Raw genomic sequence first — 8,915 nt, forward strand, 5'->3', positions numbered from 1 at the left:
TTGGATTTTTGCTGTTTTATTACTTTTTTAATGACAGAAGGTACCTAATGACATTTTGATATTTCGTGATTTTTCTTGATGGGTTCATTGATTTTTTCCGAACTTTTCCGTTTTTTATTTGTTAGGTACATTTTGTCCTATATGAAAAAAAAAAGTAGCATTAATTTTTTAAAAATTAATTAAAAAAATAAATGAATGAATGTTTATCATATATTATTTTTAATAAATATTTTTATTTAACAATAAATTAACTATAAAAATATACGAATCGAAAAAGAATCTATTTACAATTTCCTTTTGTGATTTTAAAAAATAAAATAAACATAATAACATAAAATTTGAAAGTAGGTAAGATAATAAAAGGAACAGACCACACGAACAAATATACGGTCGTATTGTCAAATACTTTCATTTTGTACTTTTTTCCAAAATATAAACAAAAAACGAAAAAACATATAACAAACTTCACAAGAGCATAAACTGACTTTCGTTTTTTAACTCTTATTTAGCGTCATGGAATTCAAAGGAATACATCTACAATCTGTTGAATAAAGGTGAGTCTTGAAATTTTGAAATTTTTATTTGTTATTTTAAAAAACTGTTGGATAAGACACCTTTATATATATCTCTCTTAAAACCATTGTATATTTTTTTATTATTTTTGGGCTTAGCAATTTCTCTCGTACGTTCCGGATTAAAAGAAAAGACGCCCTGTATATCAATAACGCGAAAATTATATCACTTTGCTAAGCGAAATCTCTATTGTAATATTCAACCTGGGCTCCCATAGCTTTGAATAGCAATTGCCATTATGTAGTACCATTAACGAAATAGCCATCGTAATTTTTTAGATGTCGAAACTGTTTATTGGTCGTGTCCGTCCGATCGACTTTTCATTTGCCCATCGATATTGCGTTGACGATTGGATCGCGTGTGCGTCCTTCCCCTCGCCCAAGTTGCTCAGCAACGTTTTATTACAATCAAGGCGGCAGTTGGCTTTTTCTCTGAATTTTTAATGATATATACAGTGTCCATCAGTTATTTATTACTCTACGTCGATTATTGGGTTGTTTGGAACTCGCCGGAACGATTGAAAACGTGGGCTTCAGAACTGGGTCACCGTTCTGTATTATTATATTATATGTTTCGTTTTCAATATATCTGATACAAGATATATATGCTACTTATATGATGTTTGTTTTTGAGATGTAATATTCCATAAAACGTAGATGTGATTTTTTCTTAATATTGATTTAATCCAAAGAATTCTTTTATCATCAAAATACAGGAAATGGCGAAAATTTCCTGGAAACATCCGATCGCACCTAAACCCTTGCCTAAAGTACCGGAAAATTGTAGTAAACAGAAATTATTGCGACGTTTTTGCAAAAATTCGCTTACTGGAGACAATCAGGGAGCAAGAACAAAATGTAATTGGTGGAATGTTTTTTGTGCAGGTTGTTACTTAATGACACGCTTTTAAAGATATAGAAAAAAACGTCGTAGTATCAACACTATGTTTTTCTCATACTATGATATAAAGAGAACCCAGTATACAATGTTTCGTGTATTGCCCATTGCCTAAAAAACCCTATATTGCACATTTCGATACTTTTTTTTGGAAAAAATACAGAAATCAATACAGCAAATTTTGTATGATTGGAGATACCAAGGCAAATATGGCACAAGTTTTTTTAATAGAGTTGAAAAATTGCCATACATATTTCTACGCAGATGAACCCAGCACTTCTAATCCATGATTAATTGCGACTGAAGGTATTACTTCTGGTACCAAGTTCCTTGGCCACTTTTTGGTTCATAAAATAAATTGGCATGATCATATCTAAGCTTAGCTTAAGTCTGTTTTTAATTAAGGATATTCGCGATACTGTGTCAGATAATACTCTTAATCGGGTATGTCGTATTGTAAATATAATAAAAATAAGTCAAAAGAGATTTTAATATTCTATACTCCAGGTCACAATCGGTCAAGAAAATGCCAGCGTTTTTTGGAGAATGTGTGTCAACAAATTAAATAAATTAACCGACAAATTCAAAGACGTGAATTTAAATAGAACTTTAAAATTAAAGTTACAACAGTTTTTTATCAGTAAGTGTTATTATTCGATGATTTTTTGAATGATAAAGTTTACTTATTTTACTTACTTTTTACTACTAACCCTACACAACTGTTATACCCATATTTTATTATGGATTGAGATTCTACACAAAATTCTACGCAAGTTTTTTTTAAAAAACACCGTATACCATCTTATGGTTGTTAAACAAAACATTTAATGTTTAAGTGCGCAAATGATCCGGAATCAGAATTTTTTTCTTCGTACCTTGCGTTCAGTTTATCTTGATAACATTTTAATTGGCTGTAACTTTTTTGTTTTTAGAGATATCATGGTAAACAAAAGAACAAAAATTGAACTGAGGTGGCTTTTACTTGATGAAAATCCATTTATCAAAATAAATAAGAACTAAAAGTTCAGAGTTTCACGACAACACCGCGTCTTTACCAAATGTAATATTTACAAACTACCTGCTACTATATATACCGAAAAATGACCATAAAACCTTAATTAATGTTGTTGCGAGAATTTAAGTTCAATAAAGGAGAGGTATTTAAATACTTCTAATAATTTCGTGAAAATCTGAACTTTTGGTTCATATTTATTTTGAAAAGAACAAAATGTAGGGATAGTAGTCAAGTTTTTTTCCAAGTGAGGTATGAAACAATTCTCTGACATATAAGCCCACATTATGTATTTTTAAATGGAACATCCTGTATATCATGTATGTGTTTAATAGAATATCTTATTCCGATTACAATGATGTAACACACTCTATATTTTAGTCCACTCGTTTTTCACAAATCGGCAAAAATAACATATTTTTATATAATTTCATAGAGTGCCCTGACTGAGAAAAATATGTTTATATTTGACATATTAGTAAACAGCGTTGATGGTTGAATTATTGTCCAAGGCATTATTGTTAAAATGGTTTTTCGCTAATTTACCAACCGTGATAGGAGTGATATGCTTCAAATATACTTTCTGAATAATAAAAGTGGAGCTGTCAGTATATTAGACTCATCGTCAGTATGTTAGACTTTATCCAGAGCGCTGAGCTCCTTCAAAACAGATGTTTCCAAGGCTGGCAAAGAAATTTGCAGAAAACGGTAACGTACTAAACGCTAAAAAGGTATGCTGGAATCATAATGTTTTAAATGAAGAAAATAAAGCAAACATATTAGGATTCTATGAAACACATCCAGTTTCCTCTATTACTAGAATATCTGAAGAGACAAGTATTTCTCGGGGATCAATTCACTCAATTTTAAAAGAATATCAATATAATGCATTTAAATTTCGTAAAACTCAAAAACTAAATGCAGAACATTGTCAAAGGAGGATGTAGAATGGGTTGAAATAGACAAAATACGCGATAAATAAAATCCCATGGGTATCAATCAATGGGCATATTTTGATTCCGATATTTATAGATCAAAAATTAGCTGGAGATCATTATTTGCAACTCTTAGAGCACCTTTGCACTCTTTGAAATTATAATAAAAAAAATTGTCAAAAACGAGTAGAGTAAAATATAAAGCTGCGGCTGCACTTTTATTATTCAGAAAGTGTAGTTGAAGCATGTCACTCCTTTAATGGATGGTAAATTCGCGAAAAATCATTTTAACAATAATGAGTTGAACAATAATTCAACCATCAACATTACGATAATCCGGAAACGTTACTAAATGCAAGACATACAATTTGTGTGTATCAGACTTGTGGTCAGGAGAATGGTGGTCACATATAGAAGTATTTAGAACAATTAAATAATTTTATACTTTTTTGTGTCTTGTCGTTTTTAGTGTTTTTGTTCTACTTTAATTTGTAAATAATTATTGTTGTTACAGTCAGTCACGGCACTCTTTGAAATTATATAAAAATTTTCTATTTTTTCCGACTGGTCTGAAACGAGTGGACTAAAATATAAAGTGTGTTACATTATTGTAATCGGAAGAAAATATTCTATTAAACACACATATAATATCCGTGGTGTTTTGTTAAAAAAAAAAGAGATAGGCTTATATGAAAAACGATAATGTTTTGGTTTATACGTCACTTGGAAAAAAACTTGCCTACTAACCCTATATTTTATTTTTTTGTTTATCTTGATAAAAAATGTTACAGACAATTAAAATGTTCTCGAGATTAATTGAATGCACGGTACGAAGAAAAAAAATCTGATTCCGGATCACTTGCGCACTTAAACATTAAATTTTTTGTTTAACAACCATAAGATGGTATAGGGTGTTTTTAAAAAAAAACTTGCCTAGAATGTTTTTTTTTTTGTTTTTTATATTCAGATTTCTGGTGATTCCCTAACTAATTAAGTGAAGCCAATAATAAATGATATTATTATTTTAGGCAACAACTAACAAGTTGAATATTGATTGATTGGAATTTTTTTGGGTGAGAAATCTGTTTTTTTTATAGTTCTAAAGTACGCTAGGATATGTGCGATCAATGTCATCGATCATTACGCGCCTAATTGTTTTTCTCAAATTCTGTTATTATGTTATACAAGAAGTTTGATTTGGCACCAGTAAACAAGTTGGTCAACGTTTTTCCTAATATGATAACAAAATTTGCAAGCAAACTAAATTTTTCTACGGCCATTTTTTTTTGGTTACACACTTTTGCCCAACAGCACGAACAGATTCACTAAGTATTGTGAGATATGGCCGTAAAAACTGAAAACCGTCAAAATGCTATTGGTAAAATATGTCAAAAACATACAATCGCTCCCAAACCCGTGACTAAAGTACTGGAAATGTCCGAAGTGGCGGAAACTGTGCGCAAGAAAGCTGATGTGTTAAAGTTTCGTTTTCCGCCCGCTTGATCGGTGCATAATGAGATAATTTATAGTAGGGAGTAGAAAAATGAATAATTGTTCTTTATCTTCCAATTTCACAAGTAATTTTAGAATCTAATCTCAATTTTTTCATACTTTTCAACATCAACAATTAATTGCTGCATTAGTATAATACGACCAAAAACATAGTGCATTTATTGCTTTGTTGTTTTAAATATTTTACAGTACCTTAACTACAGCCTTTTATTCTGCATTAAATAGGTCTTACCTGAGATGGACCATAACTAATATTTGTTAATTGTTAATTGTTATTTGAAACATAAATGGACCGTTTTAAATTTGATTAGGCAATGATGCTTTGGGGTACTTTCGAATAAGTAGAAGCGTTTATTTTAACATCAGGTGATATGTATCTTTCTTAAGGGTTTAATATAAATTGCAATATGTTCGTTTATATTACGTATTTGACTGTGATCCTTCCAGGAAGTACGTCTTGATGTATGGTCTGTTCATAGATATAAGAAAGAGACCAATTGCTTTTCAATGGGATTATCCAAGGGTGGTCATTAACATACAATGCGACAAGATTATTACCTAAAGTTTCGGAATTTAACTTCAGGTGAAATTGTGGTCCGCAATAGAAAATAATTTTATACCTACCTATATTCTTTGGTTTGGTATACTACTTAGTTTAAGTTTATTAGTAATCATTCTCATTTCGTGTATTGAATCGTGTGCGAATTATGCAAAATATGTGCGATTCTAGTGTATCTCAGGATATGCTCCCGCCCAAATGTAGAAAACACTATTCTATTGAGACTAAGGAAGTTATAAGCAATGGTTATTTGACTCTCATTGAACGTGGTGCCAGCAAGCAAGCATATTTAGAAGAAACGGCCACATTGACGAAAATTCCAACATCAACTGTATGGAAAATTGTGAATAATCCCATTTCAGCGAGGAAAAAAAGAAGCGATGCTGACATTTTCTCGAGTGTAGATGAAAGTGATCAAGATATAATACGGCGTAAAATTTACCAGTTATACGAGGAACAAAGCGTACCTACATTAGATATCTTAATTAGGAGGCTTGAAAAAGATGAAACCGGTGTTAAATGTGGCAGAACTACCTTATGGAAGTGTATTGAACAAATGAGTTTTAGATTTAAAAAAATTGACAAAAATCAAGTTTTAATGGAATCTTTTAGGATTCGGAAATGGCGACTGGAATATCTAGAAAAAATTAGGATTTACAGAGAACAACAAAGGCTAATTATTTACTTGGATGAAACCTGGTTCGATATTTATGATACCCCGGAAAAGGGTTGGGTTGACTCAACTGATAAGTGTAAAACAAACGCGCCATCAAAAAGGGGTAAAAGAATAACTATTTTGCATGCTGACTCTAAAGATGGTTGGATTCCAAATGGACTTTCTCTGTCTGCGAAAAATATTAACGATTCTTCTCTGGATTACCATGCAATGCCAATGCAATGCAAGTTATCACAGTAGAAGGTGACTAAATAGTCTTTTGGAGCGATACCACAAAGGTATTGCTACAAAAGTAATAAAGATAAATAACGAAATTTTTATTTTAAATGTCGTTTGGCATCCTGAATAATAAGTTATCGCTTTATTTGGTAAACTAAGGTGAATTGCACGTTAATAACAATCCATAAAGTGAAAATGCTTCCCAAATGTCTTTTTTTTTGTTAGTTATAAGTTCTTTTATTCATATTTAAGGCTAAAATAAAAGTATTGAGATATGTTGGGTCCTCATTTGCTGTAATATAATTATTAGTAATATCGTTGAATTTGGACATTTATAGACATTTATTTCCGAAAATATTTAAACACACTTTAGTTTCAGCAAAGAGGACAAGAGAACAAGAGAATTTTGAATTGCCCTAAGCTTGATCATTCTAACTATTGTTAATATAAGAAAATGACACAGAAAAGGAGTTATTTCATAAAGTCTAAAATAATTACAGGAATTTTTCTTGACAGATATACTTAATTTTTTAGTTTCAAGGGCCATCCGTTCCCTTCCCTTACACTTATTTAATGTTACATTTTCTCACTACTATGTTACGATTTTGTTTACAAGCCGATACATGGTATGATTGGGACAAATCCTAGATTAAAATAATTAAATTGAACTAAATATACTTTTTTCTGGACGCAACACTTATCATGAAAAACTTTTCAGAATTGTTATTTTTCTATTGATCAAGTTAGTATATCGACATGAAAACTTGGATTCGGCGGTTTTGGGAATGGTCAATTTGATATTAGATTCTGTAAGTATATGTGCGCCGTGTGTTCAATTTATCTTGATAACATTCTAATTGGCTGTAACTTTTTTGTTTTTAGAGATATCAAGGTAACAAAAAAACAAAATGTCGGGTTAGTAGTTAAGCTTTTTTCCAAGCAACGTATAAAACAAAACACTTCCAATTTTTTGACATATAAGCCTACATCTTATTTTTTTAAGGGAACGCCGTGTATATTATATATGTGTTTAGTAGAATATCTTATTCCGATTACAATGATGTAACACACTTTATATTTTAGTCCACTCGTTTTTGACAAATCGGCAAAAATAGGAAATTTTTATATAATTTCAAAGAGTGCCCTAACAGTAATGTTAAACATAAACATATTTTTATTTTTCAGTCAGGGCACTCTTTGAAAATATTCAAAAATTTGTTATTTTTGCCGATTTGTCTATTAAACACAAACATAATATACAGAGTGTTCAATTTAGAAAAATATGATGTAGGATTATATGATCGAAAATTGATAGCGTTTTGTTTTATACGTCACTTGGAAAAAAAATTGGCTACTAACAGTACATTTTGTTTTTTGTTTGCCTTGATATCTCTAAAAACAAAAAAGTTACAGCCAATTAAAATGTTATCAAGATAAATTGATTCCGGCTCACTTGCGCATTTAAATATTATTTTTTTTGGTTTAAGAGCCACAAGATGTATACGGTATTTTTAAAAAAACTTCTATAATAAAATAAACATTTATAATAAACTATGGGTATACCAGTTGTGTAGGGTTAGTAGTAAAAATTTCCAAACCTGCCAAAGCTGAAACAATAAAATTCAATACCTAGCGGTTTCAGAACATGCAAAATTTAAAAATGCTAACAGCAATGTTGTCGGATTTACCACTTTTTCGTTGCACGCGTCTAGTTTTGTTATTTTAAATGGAATTATTTTTCTTGCCATAAATTGCGCAATTTAGTAAGGTCTCATAATTTCAAAATTTTGTTTCTGTTTATTACTAATCCACGGCGACTTTTCCAGTAATACGTGCGGGAACTTGCAGAATTCAAAAATGACACCAGCAATGTTGTCAAATTTCACGATGATAGTTACAACCTTTCACTGATACCCTTCTAGAGTTTCCTATGTTCAAAAACCTCCAAAAATTCTGAGATGTCAAGAAATATTTTATAAACAGTGGTAAATCTGAAAACCGTGCTGTTAGCATGTTTGAATCCAGCCAGCTAGTGAATTTTAGCGTTGCAGGTTTGGCAGTTTTGAAGATATTTAAACGTTCCGATACTTTTTACTAACCCGGCATATTATTCTAAAATTCATTGTATTTGACGAGTCAGAAGGAAGATACAGATATTTTTATCAATAATAAAACAATTTTAATTAATTTTAACGAAATTTTATGGTTTTCTAAAAAATTATTTACATTACACGTCGTGATCATATACAACTTCCTATTCCGATTAAACGCGCTTTACCGCACACTGAAAAATAGTCAATGCGAAACGGATATTGGTCCGAGAAGTTTTCACACGCTTCATAAAATATTTGTCAAAGGACTCTTCGTGACAGCCACTAGTCGGTTTCCGTATTATTACACTTTGCCTTTATACTACGATTTCACTCCGCACAAGGAATTGTTTAATAATTTATACACCGTTTGACTGGATAACATCTTTACGATCGCACATTTATTAAAAGATCGATAATTAACCGCTCTTCTTTATTCCTA

The 8,915-nt window shown here is 30.8% G+C and overlaps 1 protein-coding gene across 2 annotated transcripts in view; it reads right to left on the reverse strand.

The window, feature by feature from the left end:
• The window catches only part of LOC132708653 (uncharacterized), a 73,952-nt gene that overhangs the window by 35,567 nt on the left and 29,470 nt on the right, over window positions 1–8,915 (reverse strand). The window lies entirely within an intron of this gene.

Source organism: Cylas formicarius, unplaced genomic scaffold (assembly GCF_029955315.1).
Source record: "Cylas formicarius isolate icCylForm1 unplaced genomic scaffold, icCylForm1.1 PGA_scaffold_10__41_contigs__length_53128322, whole genome shotgun sequence".
NCBI classification, from domain to species: domain Eukaryota; kingdom Metazoa; phylum Arthropoda; class Insecta; order Coleoptera; family Brentidae; genus Cylas; species Cylas formicarius.